The following is a 25,740-nucleotide window of genomic DNA, read 5'->3' on the forward strand; positions in this document are numbered from 1 at the left end:
CCACAAGGCCACAAAGCAATTTCCATCCCTCTCTGTCTTTCAACGAAGCAGCCAAGCAATCAAGCATATAAATTATAATTAAAAAAAAAAACTGATCAAGCTGCTTAGCTGCATATAAATATATAATCAATTAACCAAAGAAGCCACAACCCATAAAGCAGTTTCAATTTTCAAATGAAGACTCACAGATTCACAGTCCGCACGTTCTCAGTTTCTCACCTCCTTCCTCCTGTCTACTCCGACTGCTCGTCTTCTTGAGTTCCGGCCTCCGCTCTCCCCAAGACTCCAACTGTCAAAGAGTAAGATTTAAGACTATTTAATCAAAAACAGAGAGTTAGTTACTGAGATTGGGTTGAAAATTGAAATAATTGGTTACTTGACTTACTGGGTTCATGAAATTTCAGATGAGGGACTGAGGGAGATTGAGAGTTGTGAGATGAAATTTCAAATAATCAAATCTATTAACTGGAGATCGATGGGTCGGAGACCAACATCCCAACAATGAAGTATAGAGAGAAGGTTTACTTACAGTGGGTCGAAGCAAAGCCGTGGGTCGGCGGTTCAGTGGTTCGAGATTACGAATAGGAAGACTGAGACTGAGAGGCTGAGGGAGTGAGATGACTAACTGAGAGGTTAGAGCTAGCTTAGAGATAAGGCCGAACCGTCGAACTTTGCGGTGGGTCGGCGGCAACTGAAACTGAGGGACAGAGGGAGTGAGTCGAAGAGAGGCTGAGGGTCAGGGTCAGTCGAAATCTTGAATAGAGGCTGAGGGTGTAGATCCGGACTCGCAGTCGGAAGCATGTGGTGCTGACTTTCGATATCGTTGGATGACGCAGCCTGGGTCAACTAATTGGAGGCCGAAGAGTCCATTGGTAGTGGCGATGTCACCGGATGATGCTCGGAGGTAGAAGATGGAGAATTGAGAAACCAGATCTACTTTCTCTCTCTTCGTACTGTCTTCTTTCATCTCTACGCTTCAATTTCTATTTCCTTGAAGAACTTGACTTGACCCGGCTTTGGTTGTTGGTTTGTAGACCGATATGGAAGACCAACGAGGGTGGAAGAGCATCGAAGAAGAGGTGCTGCTAGGTTTGGGTCTGGGAGATGGAAAATGAGTTTTTTGATTTTTTTTTTCACCAAGTGTGGGAAAGCACCGGGGGGGGGGGGGGGGGGGGTCTAGGTCTATTAAAAGATAATAAGTTTTAGTTCAGCCAAAAAGAGGTTTTTGTCCACACAAGAAGAAATAATTTCTTCATTTACTCAGACAACAGAATTCTGTTGTCTAAGTTTTCTAAATTACAACAAACTTAAAAAAAATTGATCTAGTATTGATTTTGATACTATTTAGACAACATAAATAGTTAAAACTGTCGTCTGAAGACGTTCAAAAAAATCAGACAACAGAAAAAACCTCTTCTGTCATCTGAGTGGTATGGTCTGAAGCATTTTTTGGCATAGTGCACATAAATGAGTTGGAGTGGGATCTCAGAGCTCGAGAAGCAAGTACTATGGATTACCTCCTTTCAGCATGTGAGCTGCCAAGTTTGATTCATAGATCTAGGTAGCAGCTGGGAATAGCTAGGGATGCTTTTGATTAATGTGTAGGTAGCAGCTAGGAATGCTTTCTTGTTTGGTATATTATCTAGTAACTTGAATGTTTGAAAAATGCTACTTGAATGATATGGATTAGAGTGTGGTTTTATATGGTAATATGGAGCATTATTTTTGGAAAGAGATTCCAAGTATGAATTGCATAATGAACAAACAACAGCTCAAAATAATGTTGTGAGAACCAAGCTCAAACAACAAACCTTATAATGCTCGCACAATGGTTGATATAAAGAATTTGTTGTGAGAACCAATAACCAACAACAAAAGAAAACAAATTCTATTGTTTGAGATTAATATCACACAACAGAAATCAAATCATCTCTGTTGTCTGACTGATCAACAGACAACAGAGATAATTTCACTTTCACTTTGGTTGTGTGTTACTTATCTCAGACAACAAAGAAAGAATTATAGCTGTTGTGTGTTATTGATTTCAGATAACAAAGAATGAGTTATATCTGTTGTGTGTTATGAATCTCAGACAACAAAGAATGAGTTATATCCGTTGTGTGTTATGAATCTCAGACAACAGCAAAATTTCATTTTCTGTTGTTTGAATGTGCCAAGGCATCCCCGCGCATGCCATGTCAGGCGCATGCTGCGCAGAATTCACACAACGGAAATATATATTCTGTTGAGCAAACTCTTATCACACAATGGTGAAATCACCATTGTCTGATTTTTCAATCACACAACACTCACTTAGACCACGGTGAGCTTGGTCATCAGACAACAGAAATTCACCGTCATCTGATGACCTTTTTGTAGTAGTGCGAATACATATTACATTTTAGATTCTCCCTTTTTTTTATATATCTTTTCACTTGTAGAGTAATAATGTATTACTAGTCCCGAACTATCATAAAATCTTGGACTCTATCCATTCTGTACAACTTGCTATTCACTCATTCAAATGCAATTGAGTTTATCCTCAACCGTGCTGAAATTTCATTAGCTTTTTTACGAGAACAATATCTTATAAACTTTTTTGACATTATCTTAATTAGTTAGATGCTTAAAGACACTGTTGTCTTATACTGTGGTACTAGAATCTTCATAATTTAATTTCATTAATTGTACTAAACATGATATACATGCAATATTTTTACTGTTCTTACTGTTGTCACTTCCGTTTTTATAAAAGTTATTTCCTTCTCCTTTTCTTGTTTTCTATTATCACGTGGTATTCTTTTTGGAGATTTTATCTTGCCTACCAAACTGTTCTACACATTTCAAAAGTAGGTAATAAGCTATTTGTTTGAATACTTGATGTTTGAGGTGCAAATTGTTAGGATTCTGCTTAAGTTGACTGGATATCATAATTAGTATACGTCGATGTATGTCATACATCAACTCTTTCAAATATTTAAGGTCGTTGGATATAATTAAAATATGAATATATCTAACAGTCTAGAATATTCAATAGTGGTGACCTGCTTACTTGGTAGCCTGTATAATTTTTTTATATTTTTTTTTCAAAGTTCTCAATCACATATCCACGCTAAAATTTAGAAACCCTAAATTAAAAAGGAGAAGACAAAGAAAAGAGGAAGAAACTCGTCCAGTTTTGTAATAAAATTCGTTCAGTTTTTGTCTAGTTTTGTTCTAAGAAAAAATCCTAAAGTGAAGAGGAGAATACGAGAGGAAGGAGGAACATATCCCACTCGTAAGTTTTCTTCAATTAACCTTCTTTGCTTCCTGCCATCCTCAAGTAATCCTTGTTTGCTTCAATTTGGTGTTCAATTTTCCACCGTCACCATGCAATCGCGATTCCTATTCTCAAGTTTATCAAACCTGAGTCCATCCCAATGCTTCAATTCCTATTTTCAATGTTCAATTAATCTTGATTCATTAACCTTGTTTGCTTCGATTTTGCGTTCAGTATATTTGGGAATAGCAAAGACAAGCTGTCACCCTCCAAGATTATATATTCTATGCAACAAGCCTGTAAGTACATAAAAATTCATAATAGATGATCTATCCCAAGTCAAAATTATCAAATAGTCTGGAGCACAGTCCATGAAATTAGCAATTGCTGATTAGTGATAAAGGCTTGATGGAATCCTTCGATTATAAGACTTTAAAGTTTAGCTGGTAGGTTGCGCCATTATCATTTAGATGATAATGGTGATCAGTTCTTGTTGACTTGATTGAAGAATAAGACATCTTGGTGGATTTTAGTTCATGGATACCAGGGGCCTTAGCTTTATTTTTTTTTTTTTTTTATTTATTTATTTTTTTTGCCCTTTCCGTGCTTGAGGCAATGGCTTCTGCTAGTGGACATCATGGTTCCATCCTTGGCAAACATAGAACTTAATGACCTCATGTTCTAATGTTTATATCATATTTAGGGGGAGATAATAGTCTAGGCAATATCTATTGTTTGCGATAAAGATTAGAACCCGTTAATCTTGTATTTCTGCTATAGTTTAGGACTCACTGCCTAGTATGTTATAGTGTCAGTTAAGCATTTATGGCTGCTTAAACGGTATCTCTTTCTTTTGCCCACTTCTTGTAGGCTTATTTGTTTTATGCTTATTGATTTGTGTTGTTGTGAACCTAAGGTAATTACTTGAAATATGATTCTATTTACAAAAAAAAAGGATCAATTTACCATTGCTACAACAAATGCTTTGTTTATATGGTAAATAATCATATTAGACCTAAAACTTTTCAAGTTCTTATTCTTGTAATCTAATTGTTCTTTTTGTAACTAGAGTCCTTTCTTTTGTAAATTATATCATCGATGAGACAATTTACAACAAACAACCACATTGAACATATTTAGTGATAATTATAGCTGTAATCAAAGTAATTACTACATTTACGATCTTCATTACAAGTTTTTGAATGATTTACGTATAAAATAATAAATGAGTACTTACTATGGTATTTTTTTTAAGTACACATGTCAAATTATAAGTGGTTAACTTGTTGACCTAAATAACAGGTTTCGCCAATTAATTTATTTTAATATATATTTATTAAAAAGTTGATGTATGACAAACATCAACATACCTTAGACTTCCCCTAATATATACTTGAATCAGTTAAATCAAAGTGAAGATTGAGGAAATTAAACAAGGTTAAGTATTTAACTCAACGTGCTTTCTCACCTTAATTCATGATAGATGTGTTTGGCCTACGAGATGTCGAGTATGAGATGCTTTTGTGGTCATTCAAATGACCTTAACTTTCTAAATCAGCTACCAGAACACATCAAAAGCAGATATATATGAAAAGAAGATATCTACATTATCGTGCATACCTTACTGAAAGCTGCGGTTGGTTTCCCCTTGATAACTTATGAAAAGATTGCTTTTTTATATGTTTCAATGTTTGCAGGGAGATTGTTGTGGTATATATGGATTAAATTGCTACCAATGGATTATTGCAATGGAGGTAATAATACTGTTATTCATATATTTGCATATATTGGAAGACACTAGAATGAAGAAATGCCATGTTGACTGTTGAGAGCCCATTTTTGTGACTAGTTGAAGTATTGAACAACTGAATCTTATTAGAAAGATTGCGACTTTTTAGCCTTATGCTTGTGTGTTTTTTGTTTTTCTTTTTACATGCCTGTAATAGCCATGCCATTACATATGTTCCACTTTACGACACCCTTGGTATGCTTGTTTCCTTTCCTAGAATTTTAAGTGCATGTATCATTTTCCAGTGGCAACTAGTGAACTTCAATGAGGCAGAATAGCTCCTGTAACTTGTCATGAGTTGTTTTGGGTGCAATCTGGTGATTAATTTTCACCTGGTCCTATACCTATGTTTGGTCTATTGCACAGTTTTCAAGCATAAATGGACCTCATTTATATGTTAGAGGCAAATAAACTTGCAGAGAACATGTTTTGGTCATAGGGATTCAATAGTTTTGTCACTGAAAAGGGCAATACAAGTTCATTTTTGTTTTGAATTTTGTAGCATTATCAATATGAAATTATTTCCTCATGCTTAAATGAAAATTGCAATCCTTATTCTGTTTCCATACATATATGCGGTGCCTGTTTAAAATTGTTGTAAATGATAATGAATATTCATGCAATAGGTATTGCTTGATGTATGCGATTGACATACTTGATGTATGCGATTGACATACTTGTAATGTGTGATTGACATTCTTGTAATGTGTGATTGACAGACTCGTAATATGCGATTGACAGACTCGTAATGTGCGATTGATTAGTATAGCTATTATGTATTGCCTTTTGTATACATGATGTAACCCTATATAAACCTCATGGTGTGATGAATACAATACAATCAATTTCCAATTCTCTACAACACATTATCAGCACGATACTCTAACCCAAGCCCTAGCCAGAAAAAAAAACCCTAACACCCCAAATTTATTTCACCAAAAACTGTCGCAAGCTCCTAGCCCTTGCTAGCCATACCGTGCACTGCTCCTGCATCCCTTGAGCACCCATGTGCCTCCTACTGCCCCTGCAGCATCGTCGCACACCTGCTGCACCTGCAGCACAGCAACAAGCTCGTTCCTGTGCATATCAGTATGTTTACACGCCCCGAAATGTCTTGATCGGGACCTCAGATTAAAATCCTTCCTTCATTAAAGTTGTTCGTCTCTGCCTCTTCTATCTGACCTCCCAATTTCATCCCTATTGGAGTCATTTTGAGATCTGTACACCATTTGAAGTGGGAGCTGTTCAGAAGTGAATCTGCTCCGAATTTCAACAAGTAAGCTTTAAAGATTAATGTTCCTGCTTTCTTGTCTTTTAAATTCCTTTATTTTCTGCAGGATTTTAAAAATATGAACATCGGTTCGATTATTTAATAAAGCGGAATTGTGGGGATTCACGCTTAACGAACTAAGAATGTTCGTATGAACTAAGAGTGTTCATAATACTCGGACTAAGAGCGTCAGTAAGCATCAAATTTGACCATATTAAAACATTATTGTTTGGTCTAATCCAAAAGAGATTCTTGGAAATTGTTTTCTTGGTAGCATAGCTCGGAAATCTTATTATTTTAGTTTTCGTGGAAGTTTAGCTCCGAAACTAATATATCTTCTCTTCTTATTTTCAGGATGTCTAATGAACCTAGACTCGACTTTCCCATGCTTGACTCAACATGCTCGGATTACCACAGTTGGGTAACCGATGTTGAGAACCACCTCACTTCAAAGGGAATATCACCCATAATCCAGGCACCTAACTCGGATCGGGTGTTCGTGCGAACACCTACAAAGCATGCTCAAGCAGTTATCTTGATGCGACGCCATATGGACAAGGCACTCAGATTGGAGTATATGTCGATCAAGGATGCAAGAGAGCTATGGGTAGCGCTAGAAGAGCGCTTTGGCAATGTCCAAGATTCCCTCATCCCTGACTTGAAGGTTCAATGGAACAATCTGCGCTTTGCTGATTTCAAGTCTGTTGCTGAATACAATTCAGAAGCTCTTCGCCTACAGTCCATGTTGAGGTTTTGTGGACAACTTGTCACAGAGCAAGAGCTAATTGAGAAAACTATCTCCACCTTCCCCACTTCAGCCATTGTGGTATCAAAGCAATACCGTACTGAAGTCAATGTTAGACGGATCACGAGGTTTCATTAGTTTATAAATCTCATATCTGTAGCTGAGAAACATGATAACATACTCGTGAGGAATTATAATTCAAGGCCCATTGGAACTAAGAGCATTCATGAGGCGAATTATAATGCACCCAAAAGAGGGCGCAAGGAGCGGAACCCTAAAAATAAGGGATATGAGGGACGTATGGATCCATATAACAGCCCTAACAAGGAAGGAAACCGCAAGTTTGGTGCGGATACACGTGGTGGCAATGCCACACGTGGGAGAGGTGGTCGTGGTATCCCTGGTCGTGGTGGTGGTGCCATGGCTCGTGGTGGTGGCTCCAACCCTCGTAGGGAACGCCCACAACGTGCACCTCAATTAAAGGGAGGCAACCATAATGACATGTGTCATCGATGTGGATCAAGTGAGCATTGGTTCAAGCAATGCAAGGCAAGTGAGCAACTAGCTTCAGGATACAGGGCATACAGGGACCTGAGGGAGCAAGAAGTGTACCTTGCAGAAGAAGAAGATGGTGGAGATGTCAATCTCACCATAGAGGACTTCAAAGCTGAAGATGAAGTGCACAAGGATGCTGCAGACTTTCATTAGAATAGTCCTTTTATTTTCCAAGAATTTTTGTAATGGCAACATGCCTTAGTCAATAAATGACAATTGTATTAAACTCTTTCTTATGTGGTGCACCCAATGAAATATGATGTCTAGGAAAGTCATTGAGATTAATAGTACTTAAGAGAGCCTCGCTCCACCAACATCTCTCTACTTTCCTGGTCATATTTGATTGGAGTTACCAAACGGATAGAGTGACTACAATGTGTCTTAGTTTGATTTTATTTTGGATTAGACTTTTTGGGACCTTTGACGTAATCATTGGCTATCTTTATTAATAAAGTATCGTATTATTATTCAATGTCATGTACATGTTTTAAATCCGAACTTTATTATTTTTCAGTATGTTTCCTGGAGAGTTAGAATGCCTTGTTGATAGTGGCACCACACATACTATATTGCGACATAGGCAACTATTTCTATGGATGATGCCTAGTCGATCTTCTGTGACTACGATGGCTGGACCATTACAATTGATTCATGGTCGAGGACCAGCTCAATTTATGTTGCCAAATGGCACAAGTATTAATGTCACCGAAGCTCTATATGCTCCTAGGGTTGGAAGAACCCTATTGAGTTTTAAAGATATAAGAGCCAATGGTTTTCATGTGGAAACACATTGTGAGAATGGACAAGAGTTCCTTTGCATCACCTCTAATGACTACGGACATTGCATATAGGCTTTGGCATGACCGTTTGGGACACCCAGGTCGTGATATGATGATTTGTATATTAAAGACTTCACACGGGCATCTATTTTTCAAAACGAAAAGAAGTCAGAACCAAAATTCGGTCCAAGGAAGGGATAGCGCCGCCTACCCCCTGCGGCCCAAAAGTGGTATTGACGCCACCAATACCTCCTTGGTTCCTTTTTCTACTTCTAAAGTCAATTGTGATTTCGTGGCTCAACCGGATACTTCCATGATTACTTCTAAAGCCCATCTTTCATTTTGCAAAGCCTACACTTTAGCAAAATTAGGATCGAGATCATCATATGCAAAGGACACTAAGGAAAATATCCATTCTTACAAAGAATCGCAGGTGATATTTGTGGACCTATTCAACCAACTTGCGGACCATTTAGATATTTTATGGTGTTGGTTGATGCATCGACAAGATGGTCACATGTCATGCTATTGTCCACAAGAAATGTTGCCTTTGCTAAACTTCTAGCACAAATCATTAAATTAAGGGCTCACCACCCTGATCATCCCATTAAGTCAATTCGTCTTGACAATGCTGGAGAGTTTACATCAAAAACGTTTGATGACTATTGCATGTCCATTGGGATTGAGGTTTAACACCCTGTTCCTCATGTTCACACCCAAAATGGTCTCGTAGAAGCTGCCATTAAAAGACTTCAAATGGTCGCTAGAGCATTGGGTATGCGCACCAATCTCCCTGTTTCTGCTTGGGTCTATGCAATATTGCATGCAGCTGTGCTCATTCGTTTGAGGCCTACTGCCACTCAACCCTTTTCTGCATCCCAGATGGTTACTGGATATGAGCCTGATGTCTCACACTTACCCATATTTGGGTGTATAGTTTATGTGTCAATTGCGCCGCCATAGCGCACCAAAATGGGTCCTCAAAGATGATTAGACATTTATGTTGGATATGACTCTCCAACCATTATCCACTACCTAGAACATTTGACAGGTGATCTATTTACCGCTAGATTTGTGGATTGTCACTTTGATGAGACAGTCTTCCCGTCGTTAGGGGGAGATAGGAACAATAATGTTGAACAGGAACGACAGGAATTGTCGTGGTCTGTCCCCACTTTGTCTCATCTTGATCCCCGAACCGCACAGTTCAAAATTAAAGTGCGGAGAATTCTCAATCTTCAAAACGTAGCAGACTCTATGCCTGATGCGTTTTCTGATATCGCTAAAATGACAAGATCACATATACCTGCTACAAACGTGCCTGCAAAGGTTGATGTCCCTAAAAATCATGGACATGGTGCCACCCCTAGGGGTATTGGGCATGGCGCCGCCACCACTAATAGTGATGGCAATGTGGCTCAGGCCGGGCTCCCAGCAAGGAAACGTGGGAGGCCCAAAGGTTCGATGGATTCTCGCCCAAGAAAGAAAGCGAGTTTGGCACAGAATGATCTATTAATCATCGACATAAATAACCCGTCTCATGAAGATATTCCGGATTATGGTTATGTCCAAGAGACATCATTGGGGGAAGCTCGAATGTTAGAACCAATTCCAGGGAATAGGGAGATCTCCATGAATTACACTAGTGTACATGAGACGTTGAATCGAGATTCTATTATCCTTGATGATGTGTTTGCATATTCTATTGCTCAAGGAATTATAGAATACGATGATATTAAACCTCGCTCCGTTGAAGAATGTCAACAAAGAACAGACTAGCCTAAATGGAAAAATGCGATCCAGGTTGAATTGGATTCACTAACAAAGAGACAGGTATTTGGGCCTATAACGCTGACACCCCCAAGTATAAAGCCTGTTGGCCATAAATGGGTTTTTGTTAGAAAGCGTAATGAGAAAAATGAGGTTGTTAGATACAATGCCCACCTTGTGGCGCAAGGTTTCTCACAACGGCCTCGAATCGACTACGAGGAGACATATTCTCCTGTAATGGAAGTTATAACGTTCCGCTACCTTGTCAGTTTGGTAGTTTCCAAAAAACTTGACATGCAGCTTATGGATGTGGTTACAGCATATCTCTATGGGGATCTAGATTTAGAGAGAGAGAGAGAGATATATATATATATATATATATATGAAGGTTCCAGATGGACTTCAATTACCCAAGTCAAGTGGCTCTAAACCACGGAGCGCGTTTTCAATAAGATTGAGACTCTCGCTATATGGATTAAAACAATCCGGACGGATATGGTATAACCGTCTAAGTGACTACTTGATTGGGAAGGGATATGTCAACAATGAAATATGCCCATGCGTGTTTATAAAGAGGATAAGTTCGGGATTTGCAATTGTAGCAGTTTATGTCGATGACATGAACCTAATTGGAACTCTAGATGAGTTAAAGGAAACTGCTAAATACTTGAAATCCGAATTTGAGATGAAAGATCTTGGGAAAACACGGTTTTGCCTCGGACTAGAACTTGAGCACCGTAATGATGGGATTATAATCCATCAGTCAACATATACTCAAAAATTATTAAGGCGCTTTAATGAAGATAAAGCAAAGCCTGCGACTACTCCCATGATCGGTCGTAGTTTTGAGCTTGAAAAAGATCCGTTTCGTCCAAGGGATGAGGACGAAGACTTATTAGAGACTGAAGTGCCCTATCTAAGTGCAATAGGCGCATTATTGTACTTAGCTCAATGCACAAGACCAGACATCTCATTCGCAGTGAACTTGTTAGCTCGACACAGTTCTGCGCCAACATGCCGCCACTGGATTGGCATAAAGACAATCTTTCGATACTTGAGAGGTACGATTGATATGGGCTTGTTCTATCCTTACAGAGAGAAAAGAAATAACGGAAGTGTGGGATCGGACTCCACAAGGCAAAACGCCACCTTCCGTGCTCCTCCTCCCTTCCATCAAAATGACAACGACGTCTTGATGGGTTTTGCTGATGCAGGGTATCTCTCTGACCCTCACAAAGGTCGCTCCCAAATGGGTTATGTCTTTACCATGGGAAGCACTGCGATATCTTATAGGTCTATAAAGCAAACCCTTGTTGCTACTTCCTTAAATCATGTAGAGATTATCGCTCTACACGAAGCCGTGCGAGAATGCATATGGCTAAGGTCTGTAGTTAGACACATTAGAGGAACTTGTGGTTTGAAGTCTACCACAGATGAACCTACATGCATTTATGAAGATAATGCAGCTTGTATTGAGCAAATGAAGTTAGGTTTCATCAAGGGTGACAACACCAAGCATATATCGCCTAAGTTCTTTTACAATCAACAACAACAAACACTTCTAAATATTGAAGTGAATCAAATCCGTTCAGAGGATAATGTAGCGGACTTGTTTACCAAGTCGTTACCTAAATCCATATTTGAGAAACATGTGAAGAGCATCTGATTAAGAAAGTTATCTGAACTCCCATAATTGTAGAAATCAGGGGGAGACCTTGACATCAAGGGGAGGCATGATGTCTACATGTTCGATCTCGAAGAGTGAAGGATGTGTTGTGCTCTTTTTGCCCTTCGACCAGGGTTATTTTTGTCTCACAGGGTTTTTGTTACCTTGCAAGGTTTTTAGTGAGGCAATGATCAAAGCATCACCACCGAGGTTGAGCGGCACAAGGGGGAGTGTTGAAGGATGTCGACGACTCCACATTCACGCGCGTTGTGCTCTTTTTCTCCTTCGACTAAGGTTATTTTTTCCCACATGGTTTTTTTTACTTGGCAAGGTTTTTGACGAGGCAACTTAGAAGCGCATAGCAGAGGCAACACTATTGACATGGAATATCCAAGGGGGAGTGTTGTAAATGATAATGAATATTCATGCAATAGGTATTGCTTGATGCATGTGATTGACATACTTGTAATGTGCGATTGACAGACTCGTAATATGCGATTGATAGACTCGTAATGTGCGATTGATCAGTATAGCAATTATGTATTGCCTTTTGTATACATGATGTAACCCTATATAAACCTCATGGTGAGATGAATACAATACAATCAATTTCCAATTCTCTACAACAAAAATGCTATTTTTGCAGACAAAAACTTAAATCTTGTAGAATCCAATTTAGCGAGCAGTTATAGTTTATTGTAACATCTTCAAGATGTGTTGCTATTGCCAAGACATCATTGATAAAAGTTGGGGGCTGTACCGTAACCCTCAACTAGGGGAAATTTCATTTTGACAGAAGTTGGATCCATATTAGATCAAATTATGCTGAAAGCTTTGTGGTTGGCCATCAAATTATAGATTTTCAACCATCTAATTAAACTAAGGATACTAATACAATTTTGAGTAAAGTCAAGCTCTGAATGGTGCTTATTTGCCAATTTATTTTATAGTTCATATTTTTCCAAAGCAACTCTGTTGAAGTATTACCAATAGATGGTTAAGGATTATATTTTTTATAAAGTTTAGTTACTGAACTCAATTAACAATTTGACATTTCCCTGATGGCAATAATATTGACTACTAACATAAAATAAATTGTATTACAGTGTACAGATGAAGATTCATATTTTTTGTTTCTCCCGTGGCCCATATATAGGACCAAATAATCGAGAGCTATTGCATCACAAGGGATCTTTAATAGTCTTCTGGCGAGGCGTAAGTATATGTGCCATTCTTGCTATGTTCTTTTTCTTTAGTTTCCTTATTAAACTTGATTGGTATTCTCTTCCTTACTTCCAACTTCAACATCTGCCAATGTGATTGCCGTTGGACTTGCATGCAGGATGTCAGGCTTTTACTGGATGACCTTCAGGAGCTAAAGCCTACTATGTTTTGTGGGGTTCCTCGAGTTTATGACTGTATATACACTGGTAAAACAGATTCATCAATTTGAACTGTATACATGTATGTCCTTGAATTTCTTTGTTGTTAATATTTGGCTTAAATATTGTTTCCGAAGGTATTGCTAGTAAAGTTTCATCTGGTGGTGACCCTTTTCCAGTATGCATATAACTAGTATGTCTCACTAAGACCTCTTTTTTTGTTTGCATTAGTATTCCTACCATAAACTAATTAATATTTGTATGGCAGCAAGTTGGCGAATCTGGAGAAGGGTCTACCACAAGAAAAAGCGGCATTTCTCTTGGACAAGCTTGTGTTTAACAAGGTCAGTCATTCTATCCTTCACCTTTTCATTCTTGAAATATCTGGTTTTACATTTGAACAATGCATTGCCTCTATTTTATGCGTTACATTCTAACAAACTGTGTTACTTGCGGTAGATATAACAAGCATTAGGAGGACGAGTTCGTATAATGTTGTCTGGTGCTGCGTCTTTGCCCAGACATGTAGAGGAATTTTTTAGGGTTACCAGCTGCAGCACTTTATCACAAGGATATGGTATGGTTGACTGCATATCATAATGAATATAACATATAATCGGTTAAATCATAGTAAAGATTCAGGAAATTATATGAGCACAAGTGTTCAACTCACTGTGCTTTCTCACCTTAATTCGTGGTATATATGTTTGACCTTTGAGATGTCGAGTATGGATGCTTTTGTACTCATTCAAATAACCTTTATTTTCTAAATCTGTAGAATCACTGTAAATCTGTATGTAATTAGGATTTTATTTAATTAAGATATCCTGTAATTATGGAAAGATTGTTTCCTATTAGAGTTAGACTACTCATTTGTACTTGTATATATACCCTCATTGTGGGATGAATAGAATCATCGAATTAACCCTGAATTGAAGTATTTTTTTCTACTTGGTATCAGAGCAGGTTCAATCCTTTGAACTCGCGCTGCATCCTTTGAATCCTAAATCCTGAATCCCGAAAAACACCACAAACCGCTGCGTACCAACACCATTGAAATCAAACCATCCTAAATTTCAAACCACCATCACCCTACCTTTTTTTTGGACAAAAGAAACAAAAAAAAAAAACTTTTCTTTTTCCAAAACATTCATATCCATCTTGAAACCCTTGAAAATCCAATCCTGCGAAAATCATGAATTCCTCAATGATGCAATCAGAGAAACAGGCTATGGGGCATTCGGTAACTACCGAATTTTCTGGTATGGCTCAACGCAAACAGGGTCCTCCTCCAGACTTCTCCGGACCTTCTCCACACCGTCCTCTAGGTAAACCAAATCCATATGCAAACAAAAGGTGCGTTATCTGTGGGAATTAGGTTATAGCAAGAAGCGGTGCTATGAAGTGATTGGTTACCCTTATTGGTGGGACTTCACCAAGAAACCGCGAAAGAATCTGGGCAAGGCCGTTGTTGCTACTAAAGAGGAAGTCTACCTAGACAATGCCTTCGCTAATGTAGCGCAGTCAGGTATGAAGTGTAAGGTTACTTTTAATAGTACATGGATAATTGATACAGGTGCATCTAACCATATGACCAATGACCCAAGTCTTATGAAAAACCTTAGACGTTCCCCTTAAGACGTTGTCTCTACTGTTGATGGTACTCCAACTCCGGTCACCGGAGAAGGTTCTATTGCTTTATCTGATACCTTAGCCCTTGAATCTGTCTTAGTTGTTCCATCACTAGCTTATAATCTCCTGTCTGTTGGTCAAGTTATTTTAGCTCTTGCATGTATTGTGACCATTTATCCATCTTTCTGTGTGTTTTAGGACATTCTGACTCGACGGATTCTTGGTTATGGTGTTAAAAGGGGGAAATTATACTATCTAGATCTGACAGAGACTGGAAAGAAATAGAAGCATCATTTGGGACAGGCTAATCAGATCAACGGGGTAGAGAATGCGAAGGAAGCTGTATGGTTATGGCATCGCCATTTAGGTCATCTATCCTTTCGTTATCTTAAGAAGCTACAACCTCAATTGTTTTCGATTGTTAGTGATTTGGATTTCCACTGTGACATCTATGAACTGGCCAAGAGTCACTGAATTTCATATTCACCAAGTCTTAATAAAAGTCCTGTTCCTTTTATGAAGATTCACTCCGATGTCTAGGGTCTTGCGAAAATTCCTTCGCTTTCTGGAGCTCGGTATTTTGTAACGTTTATTGATGATTGCACTCGCATGACATAGGTGTCATTGCTGAAGAATAAGAGTGATGTATTTGGAATGTTTACCGAATTTCACAAAATGGTGGCAACTCAATATCAACAATCCATCAGAGTGTTTCAGTCTGACAATGGTGGAGAGTTTGTGAATGGCCCTATGATTGAGTTTTGGTGGTCACATGGAATTCGTCATCAAACCTCCAATTCTTATACTCCTCAACAAAATGGTTTAGCAGAACGGAAGAATAGGCAGTTGATGGAAGTTGTTCGTGCTTCCTTGTTTGGCATGAATGTACCTAGGTCCTATTGGGGAGAAGCAGTAAAATCAGCAGCATATCTTATCAACCGTACTCCTTCACTGGTGATTGAGTTTCAGAATCCTCATCAGAAGCTTCATACACTTTTGACCATCCCTTCTATGCCTAATTTGGAGCCCCGGGTGTTTGGGTGCACAACCTATGTTCATATTCCCAAGCCTCAACGAAGCAAGCTTGATCCCCGTGCCCGTAAGTGTATCTTTGTTGGTTATGCTGAATTTCAGAAGGGTTATCGATGTTATGATCCCCTTACTGGCACTATACATGTCTCTCTTGATGTTGCTTTTCATGAATCCGAGCCTTATTACTCAGGGGGAGTTTCTCAGTCTTCCCTTCAGGGGGAGAGAGGTTGTGAAGGGAATCCTCGTTCTATTATTGATTTTGATGTCAATTTTGATGTCTTCGAAGAATTGGAAAATTTGGAGGATAGATGCAGTTGCCGAACAGAGCATTGTGAATTCTGAAACAGACAATACAACTGCCGAACAAAGTGTTGTGAATTCCGAAACAGAAAATGCGACTGCCGAACGAAGTGTTGCGAATTTCGAAACAGAAAATGCGACTGCCGAACAGAGTGATGTGAATTCCGAAACAGAAAATGTAATTGCCGAACAGAGTGTTGTGAATTCCGAGACAGAAGAGATGACTTTTCTGGATTGCTTGAATCAAAATCAAGACGTATCTGAAGCTCACACAAGATATTCCCCCTTCTGCATCATCGACTGAAGATCCCGGTCAGAATGATCCTCCTCAGGTACCCCTAAACTTTAATAAATCTTCTGGGTTGGAAAGTGTCGAACCTAGGAAATCACAAAGGGTTACCAAGGGAATTCCTAAGAAACAATATGAACCAGATATCAAAGCCAAAGCTAAATACCCTATAGCCAATTTTATGTCTAACCATATGATTTCTGGGTCACATGCACTTGTTGTTGATCAATTATCTACTGTATCTATTCCTAGTAACGTGCAGGAAGCATTGACGGATCCAAAATGGACAAAGGCGATGAATGAAGAATTGGAAGCTCTTCAAAAGAATGCAACATGGGAGCTAGTACCTATGCCGGTTGGAAAGAAGACTGTAGGATGTCGTTGGGTATTTACTGTGAAGCTTAATGCAGATGGAACTATTAATAGATACAAGGCGAGGTTGGTTGCCAAAGGATATACACAACGCTATGGGATTGATTATGAGGAGACTTTTGCACCTGTGGCAAAGATTAATACTGTCCGGATTCTAGTCTCACTTGTAGCAAACAAAGATTGGCCCTTGCACCAGTTTGATGTGAAGAATGCGTTTTTTAATGGGAATTTGGAGGAAGAAGTGTACATGGATGTGCCCCCAGGTGTTAAGAATTACCCAAGTGACGGTGGCAAGGTATGTAAATTGAAGAAGTCTTTGTATGGCCTGAAGCAGTCTCCAAGAGCTTGGTTTGGAAGATTTTCAAAGTCCATGAAAGCCTTTGGGTACAGATAGAGCAATTCTGACCATACCTTGTTTATCAAACGCAAGAATGGTAAGAGTACAGCTCTTACTACGTATGTTGATGACATGATTGTTACAGGGGATAATTCGAAAGTGATGAATAAATTGCAAAATTATCTGTCCAAGGAGTTTGAAATGAAGGATCTGGGACAACTGAAGTATTTTCTGGGTATTGAAGTTGCAAGGTCTAAGAAGGGGATTTTACTTTCACAAAGGAAGTATGTCCTTGATTTACTTGCTGAAACGGGGATGCTGGACTGCAGACCAATGGAGACACCCATTGAGATGAATCACAGAGTTGCTATTTATCCTGATCAAGTTCTAACTGATAAAGGGAGGTATCAACGTCTTGTAGGAAGGTTGATTTATCTTTCACATACTAGACCTGATATTGCTTATGCTGTGAGTGTTGTTAGTCAATTTATGCATTGTCCTAGTGAAGAGCATATGGATGCAGTCATTCGTATTTTGAAGTACTTGAAAATGGCGCCAGGTAAAAGATTACTGTTTCAGAAAAAAGATGAATTGGAAGTTATTGGGTACACAAATGCATATTGGGTTGGTGATAAAACTGATAGACGTTCTACATCTGGGTACTTCACTTTTGTTGGAGGGAACCTTGTCACTTGGCATAGCAAAAAGCAGAAAGTTGTTGCCAGATCAAGTGCAGAAGCTGAGTTCCGAGGTATGGCACACGGAGTCTATGAAATGTTGTAGATTCGTAATGTCTTGAAAGACCTGGGTTACAAGCTTAAAAAGCTTATGGATTTGCATTTTGATAATACAGCTGCCATTGAGATTGCACATAATCCAGTTCAACATGACAGAACAAAGCATGTGGAGGTTGACCGTCATTTTATTAAAGAAAATCTTGACAGAAAGGTTATTCGCTTTCCATTTGTAAACTCAGAGGAGCAATTAGCGGATGTTCTTACTAAAGGAGTGTGCAGAAAGGTATTTGACAGCTCAGTTGGCAAGTTAGGCATGATAGACATCTATGCACCAACTTGAGGGGGAGTGTAGAATCGCTGTAAATCTGTATGTAATTAGGATTTTATTTAATTAAGATATCCTGTAATTATGGAAATATTGTTTCCTATTAGAGTTAGACTACTCATTTGTACTTGTATATATACCCTAATTGTGAGATGAATAGAATCATCGAATTAACCCTGAATTGAAGTATTCTTTTCTATTAAATCAGCTACCACAACACATCAAAAGCAGATATATATGAAATGAAGAGAACTAGAGTTCATCAGTTTTTTAAATCTTGTAGGCCTTACTGAAAGTTGTGGTGGCTGTTTTACATCCATTGGCAATGTTTATCCTATGATTGGAACTATGGGTGCCCCCTTGACAACTGTTTGGCTCCAAAACCAGTTGGCGTCCAAACTGTCTCTTTTGAGCGTGTGATTGCGCGGGCATGCCAGCACCGTGGGGTGCAGTCGTCGGGGGAGTCCCTTGACCTGACTTCTTCTTCAAGCGTTGTGGACGAGGAGAGCACCAACCTCGCCACAAGGTTCTTCTCTAGCCTTCTGAGAAAGGACTTCTTCCCTTACGGATAAGGACTTTGGATGTGATCTCTTCACGTCACCGAATCGATACTCAACGTTGTAGGCTGAGCAGAGTAATCACTGGGAAGTTTGGAGAAAGCACGGGTTTTGCTAAAGCGTGACTTTAGCTTCGCTGGGTTGCGAGGGCGTTACCCTTGCTTCGCTGGTTGAGAGAGTCTCGGTGGCAGTGGTACTGGCAGTCGACTCTTGGAGAGACTAGGACTGGAAGTACGGTCGCCGGGTTGATCTGGTGATGCTGACAGTCGGCTCTTGGAGAGACTAGGACTGGCGCGCGGTCACTGGGTTTCAAAGAGGTTGAAGGTTTGCTCCGGGGAGGCTTTGTAATCGCTGGGATTGATTGATTTGAGAGAGGTCCGTCTTTGTCCTTGAAACCGGGTATTTATAACTAGGGTTTCGACTGTTCCTTGCTATAGAAGGATTATTGATTGAAGTTTCATATTCAATCTCTGCTACTCGACTCCAATAAGGTTTCGTTTCCCTTATGGACCACGGAATGGGCGAAGCTGTAACCTAATTCCAAGCAGGCTTATTTTTGGGCCTCAGGTATCGGCCCGCTGTGCTAAATCCACTAAAGGATCTGGCCAAAATTACTTTTGGGCTCAAACATTGTCCCCCAGACCCCGAAATCAGGCCCGCGAAGATGTAACTAATTGAAGGGGGCTAAAACGACACGCCGATTGCTTGATACAATATCATTAATGAGGGTCGCGTCATTTCGCTTGCGAAAACGCCTTTCTGTCGTATCGTTTCCCTCATAAAATTTCTTATTTAAACCCGCAGCCACTTCAGATCTGTTACATCAGAAACTCTTTTAGTCTCCTAAAACCCAGAAACCCTCTTACTGCCAACATTTTCCTCACAAAAACCCAGAAATGGCTCCCCCAAAGAAGATAGTCATCGATCAAGAAGAAGAACTGAATGAACAGGTTACCCATTCTTGGGGAACCAGCATCGGTGCTCGCATTCATCTCCATACCACTATCCAGAGACCCCTACTCCTCCGGTTCCCAAACCGACATGTCGGATTAGGCCCAGCACCGTGAGACTCTATTCCGGCCGACGCCATCGCCTTCTATGGCATGCCCGTTTGTCGTCCCATCCCAGTCCTCCGAAGGACTCCTGGGGATTTCAACAGTTGAGGTGCCCAGAATCATCGAGCAAAAATAGGGCACTGACCATCCTCTATCAGCGCGGCGGAGCTTTCCTGGTATCGCGACGCACGAACACGAGATCTAGCTCGCTAGAACGCGGCAGGTATCACTCACACTATTGATCTATGTTTTCGTCTTCCGCGCGGTGGCAATCGCTAACTGCTCGCTGCCTTTCTCTGTTTTTGGAACACCGCCACAAACACCTTTGATTTTCGATTTGGCCAAATGAGTATCACTTTACTGGATATTCTCACCATCACTGGCCTACCCATTGATGGCGAGCCTTATCTGCATGGCCAATTCGACTCTGTTACTTTCACTTCAACTATGGCCCAAAACTGTCGCAGCGCTCACACATCGGCTCCTATCCACGGTGGCTGTCTTATTACAGCCGGGAGCACAATGCGACCGACGGAATTGCTTTCTTAGAATACTGGCTCTGTAAGTTCATCTTTTGCACTTCCTCCTGTAAGCCTACTGGCGCTTGGACTCTTCTGGCAACGGCCCTCTACAACGGCCGCCTTGTCGGGCTCGGACAACCTGTGTTGGGCGCCCTTTATCATACTCTGTACCAAGCCACTATGCATCCTTTCGAGACTAGCATCTCTAGCCCTTTTTGGATTCTTGACTTCTGGATCCAAACTTATTTTCCATATTTTTGTCCCAATGACATCCCGCTGCATCCACCGGCTGACCAACTCTTGGGTCAATGGCTCAGCCGCGAGGAAAAGTACCCATCCCCTCCGTACTCCGAGTGCTTCACATATCTGTACCTTCTGCATGAGATACCCTACTGCGACTTAGTACTGGGTAGAAGATTCCCAGCTCCGCTTGAAAACGGATTCATCCCTGGCGCTCCACGCTACAGCGATCGCGAAGCCAAGCGCGCGCGATCTCCTGTTCAGACATTAGGATTGCTGCCGAAGAACTTAGTTATAAGCTTTACGATCCTAACCATTTCGCTCCCCAATTCGGCCTCGTCCAATTATTGCCATTCCCGCTGTATGATGCCTGGAACTACAACACCTCTTGGCATAGATTTGGGCCCCCTTATGGGCCTTTGCCAGTTCAAAGCATGCTTGCACTGGTTGATCTTCCTGATTGGGCTAAGGACATCGATGTCGTGGACGGGACTGAAGAAGGATATGAGGACTGGTGGGCAGAAGTTTCTGTCAATTGTTGGAGACAACGGTATGACGAACTCTTCGTGACCATCTTTGGGGAACTGAGATATCCCTATGCTGCTGCCATTGAGCTACTTGATCGCTTTCCTGAAGATGCTGCACAATCTCCGCCTCCTCCTGAGCGGGCCCTGCAACCTGTGCGAGACCCGCACCAGGCCCAGGCTGGTATCGTAATTCGCGAGCCCCCTCAAGAGGTAAGTATCTTGGTTTATATTTTATTCCTTCTTTCACTCTTTCCCTTTTAACTCAAACTTTGCTGCCACCAGGGAAATGTGCCACCTTCTGGCAGTAGTGCAGTTAATGCTTCCCCAGCCACTGGCCAGTCCGGGAAGCAAAAAACAGTAATAACGGAGCCTGAAATCGAAGATTCCTCTTCCGACGATGATAACCCGCAAACGGTAAGAACTCTCTTGTTTCCAAAAAAGAAACCAATGCTTTCTTTCCAAGTCAAGTCTAATCCTTTGACCCCGACAGATCGCCTCTATCTTGGCACGCAAGCGGAGTCGTTCTGACCCTCGAACTGATCCGTGGGCGGAAGATGAACTTATCGCTGATCGACTGGTAAGAAACTAAAAGTGTATATTGGAATCTTCCTTTCATTCCATGCGACCAAATAACAATCCTTGCTTGCAAGTTCGTTATAGGTCTTCAAGACAAACTGGGGAAGGCCCCTCAGCTGCTAGCGAAGGCACATCTGCTTCACAGGCCCAAGCGCTTACTGGTTCTAATAATCCTCCATCTCCTGCCAGCGTTGCGAGCAATATGCAATCGGCCCCGATCCCAGTGCAGGTCATAGATGATAGCTCGCCTGAAGTGGAAGTGAGAATGACTCCTTCAGATGCACCTCGTGAGGAACCAAACGTCACACCTGTCCTGGCACAGATAGTGCCTGACCCAATTCCTGGCGAGGTGCTTCAAGAACCCGTGCCAGTGGCGATCCTTCACGAGCCTCCGGCTGCAGAGGTACGTTTCTCTTTAACAAGCATGATGTCCTGATTCTTGTCTTATTCTTTGGGCATTCTAATGACTTCTCCTTAAAACCAGAATCTTGGTCCTGTCGGGGAAGTAGCTGTCACTGTGGAAGTACTTGGCGCCAATCCCGCTGACCCATCTGGTGAAGCTGTAGTTAACCAAGAGCCTGCCCCTCATGCCCCTGAAGCAGGAGAATGGGTGAACGTCGGGCCGGTGCTGGAAACGGTTCCTGTTGTAGCCTCTTGAAGCTCCTGCTGCTGCAGCCCCAAATCCACTGCATGTGCCTCCTTCCAGACTGGAAAGGCTAGCTCGCGTACTTGAGGTGACTCCTCCTGGATGAAGCTAGGGACGGGCTTCACCGACTTTTGAGTCCTGATATCCTTCTTCCTGGCGCATCCGTCAGGGCTCTGGAGTATCTGAGGGTTCTCGATCGCGAGCAAGCCATCAAGGAGAACAAGTTCATTGAGATAGACGAACTGCTACAAAATGTCCCCCAGTAGCTTAATGCAATAGCGACCGCGACTGTGCAAGCTAGACAAGCCCAGGCCCACTATCAGGGCCTCGCCTAACAAATGGACTCCTCTCGTGACTTTCTAGGAGATAGGGCTACCCTTGTTAGAGACTTGCGGATCATGAAAAATCATCTCCGATCCCAAATCCAAGATCTTCAGGCCCAATTGACTGCTGTGACGGCCCAGCTTGAGCATGAGGAGCCCTTGCTGGAGTAACCCCTAGCGGCCTCTGAAATACTATCTCAGAACCTAGTTCAAGCTCGCGAGATTGTCCGACAAGCGGAGCGAGCCGCTGCCGATGCCAATTTTCGCTTGGACGAACATTTACTTCGCTTAACTCATGCAGGCTGAAAACTTTAGGCCTCTAGTGTCAGGCCCATTTTGTATGAACAATATTATTATTCATAATTTAAATATTTAGCCCACTTTGCTTGGCCCAAATATATGCTTCAAATTATCAAGCAGTTCAGCGTTTAATTTGCCTTTATTGCTATTGAAACTATTTGAAAAGATAACCTATAAATGGAGCGGTTACCTCCTTGAAGACTGCCTCGCTTCCCACGCGTTTTCAATTTCCTTCATTTCCAAGATCCTAGCATTCAATTCCATTGACACTCTTATTGATGGCGTTGAAAATACTTCAACTGCCCATCACATGGTTGAGGCTACTGAGATTGGCCCTATAAATACATGTACTTTGGAGAAGTGATAAACACAAGCAAATATGGCTTTCCCAGAGATAGTTTCGCAAGCCTTACTTCTCTTCCTTCTATTTCTGAAATCTTCTCCTCACGATCTCACCCTTAGCCTCAAATTCCTAGGCCTTATGGCTTAATCTCAAAACCTGGGTAGGTCTTATGGCCTAATCTCAGGTCCAGCCGCATGTCTTTGGTCTCTGGAAATCCGGATGGGATTCACAGGTTTCAGTTAGACTGAAGAACACGCGGCGCTCCTAACAGGGCAGAACCAGATTCTGAGGGATCCCTCTCCTCAGATTTCTCGGGTGGAGCAGGAGGGAGAAGGGCAGAAGGCCACTTTGAGGCCTATCGTCCTTCTTCCGTAGCCTACCTCCAGGGTCTGACTATCAGGCTTCCGTTTTTCCCCTGGAGGTAGATGTGATTGTGAGTCGCGCTCTCTCTGAAGACCATCTCCATCCCGGAGGATAACCAATTGGGAGGGTTGCGATGGATTATTTCCTTCCCTCTTCCTCCGGTACAGATGATAGCAGCTGCGACTCAGATCGGAGAAGGGACGTGGGTGAAGAGAGGAAGAGCATGATTGATCATAGCACAGCCCCTTGTCGCCACAAGATCCAGAAACTCTTAGAAGATCTGCAATCCTTATGATTTTTTAAGCCACTTTTGGCCTTATAATTGTGAATGTAACCGTTTCGATTTGTACTGCCTTTGGCCGCAAAGCCACTTTATGAATGAATGTTTCTTCGAGCACAATGCGAAAAATTGTTATAAAATAAGGCCTCATGTATAGGCCATCATGTCTATTCTTAACACACATTGTCAAGGACGATGAAAGAAAGAAAGTTACAACAAAAACAAAAGATGAAATTGTTATAAAATAAGGCCTCAACTAAGGCCTGGATGTATAGAGTGTCGGCCCCCTAGTATTCGTAGGTGAAGAAAATACATGAGACTAAGGCCACATGAAAAGGCCTGAATATAGATAGATGCTGAGAGCCGATGAAGACTATGGTTGCCCCCTGTCTGGGAAGAAGGTTGATCCGGTGGATCCTCGAACTCCCAAACACTAGGGTAATATTTCTTCAGAAATCGCCCGTTGATGGGATTGTGATGGACGTCACCATCTAAATCTTTGAGGTGAAAAGCCTCGCGTTCCATAATACGATGGACAACAAAGGGTCCTTCCCATCGTGGAGTCCACTTACCGCGACCGGTCAATTTCTCGCCAAAGGGAAAAACAGCTTTCCAAACAAGGTCCCCCTCTTTGTAACTACGGCCACGAGTCCTCTTATCATAGGCGCGGGCGATACGCTGTTTTTCCATCACTAAATTATCCAAAGCCGCTAAGCGCTGCTCGCCCAAATCTTCGTGTTCTTGCCACATCGCCTAGACATAATCTTCACTGATCAAGTGATGCTGATCTTGTATGCGTAAGGATTGAACGTTGATTTCCAAGGGTAAAACTGCATCATGGCCAAACATTAGTGCATAGGGAGTTGTAGCAGTGGGATTCCGCTTGGAGGTGCGATAAGCCCATAGTGTCTCATACAACGTGTCGTGCCACTGGCGAGGGTTTTCAACCAGCATCTTCTTTAGCAGGGTAATAATAATCTTGTTACTGGCCTCCGCTTGACCGTTGGACTGAGTGTAATATGGAGTGTTGTGGATGAACTGGATGCCTAATTCGTTGACAAGGTGTTCGACCGCACCTCCCATGAATGCTGCTCCCCTATCTGAAACGAGCACTTCAGGGATACCAAACCTGCAGATGATGTTATGAAAAATGAATTGGCGAATGGTGGCACCTGAAGCCTCTTTCAAAGGCTCAGCTTCGACCCACTTGGTGAAGAAATCAGTAGCCACGATGATAAACTTGTGTTGGAGAGAGGAGTGGGGGTGAATCATCCCAATCAAGTCCAATGCCCAGCCTCGTGCAGGCCAAGGTTTAATAATAGGTTGCATGGGAATATTGGGAATGTGCTGGACTAGACCGTGTGCCTGACAGTCTTGGCATCCTTTGGCGAATGAGATATAGTCCTTCAAAATGCTGGGCCAATAATACCCATGTCTCCTGATAAGCCACCGCATCTTAGGTCCCGCTTGATGGGCTCCACATACTCCTGTGTGTGCTTAGCACATTAATCGCTTTGCTTCGCGGCCATAGACACACCAGAAGTCTATGCCATCTTCCCCACGTCATCGCAGCTCGTCACCCCTGAGGAAGTAATTTAAGGCAAGAAAGCGAGTCTTCCTGTCTGCTGTAGGATCTGGTTGTTTGAGGTAATCGATAAATGGAATGCGCCAATTGATGTCAATAGGCTCTAGGACCGCGACGACCGGATCATCAGGCGGGTTAGGCCGTGCGAGCCATGAAGGCAATGTGCGGCGCTCGACTTTCAGAAT

At 41.5% G+C, this 25,740-nt stretch overlaps 1 pseudogene; it reads left to right on the forward strand.

The window, feature by feature from the left end:
* The first annotated feature begins 5,007 nt into the window (after positions 1–5,007).
* Positions 5,008–25,740, forward strand: part of LOC112171019 — a 42,495-nt pseudogene continuing 21,762 nt past the window's right edge.

Source organism: Rosa chinensis, chromosome 6, assembly GCF_002994745.2.
Source record: "Rosa chinensis cultivar Old Blush chromosome 6, RchiOBHm-V2, whole genome shotgun sequence".
NCBI lineage: Eukaryota > Viridiplantae > Streptophyta > Magnoliopsida > Rosales > Rosaceae > Rosa > Rosa chinensis.